A 666-nucleotide genomic window follows, 5' to 3' on the forward strand; every position below is an offset into this window, starting at 1 on the left:
AGATCAATAGAAAGCCTACAGACTGGGAGAAGATCTTCACTGGCCACACAACAGACAAGGGTCTCTTATCTAAAATATACTCAGAACTCAAAAAAACTAAATCCCCCAACAACAAATTCTCAAAGAAACAACTGCCTGATAAATAAGTGGGCTAAAGACTTAAAGAGAAACTTCTCTGATGAGGAAAGAAGGATGGCCAATAGACACATGAAGAAATGCTCAACTTCTTTTCTTCTTCCTCTTCCTTTTCCTCTTCCTGTTCCTCCTCCTCCTCCTTTTCTCTTTCTCTTCTTCTTCTTCTTCTCCGGTCATGGGGCCTGAATTCTGGGGCATGGGCACTGTCCCTCAGCTCTTCAGCTCAAGACCAGCACTCTACCACTTGAGCCACAGCACCATTTCCAGCTTTTTTTCTGTTTATGTGGTGCTGAGGAATCGAACCCAGGGCCTCAAGCATTCAAGGCAAGCGCTCTACCACTGAGCCACCTTACCAAACCATGCTCAACTTCTTCAGCCATAAAAGAAATGTAAGTCAAAATAACATTGAGATTCTTCCTCACCCCAGTTAGAATGGTATTATCAAGAAATCTAATAACAAGGAATGCTGAAGGGGATGTGGCCAAAGGGAACCCTACTGCATTGTTGGTAGAAGTGTAAACTTGTTCAACC

This window comes from Dipodomys ordii, unplaced genomic scaffold (assembly GCF_000151885.1).
Source record: "Dipodomys ordii isolate 6190 unplaced genomic scaffold, Dord_2.0 Scaffold347, whole genome shotgun sequence".
Lineage (NCBI taxonomy): Eukaryota > Metazoa > Chordata > Mammalia > Rodentia > Heteromyidae > Dipodomys > Dipodomys ordii.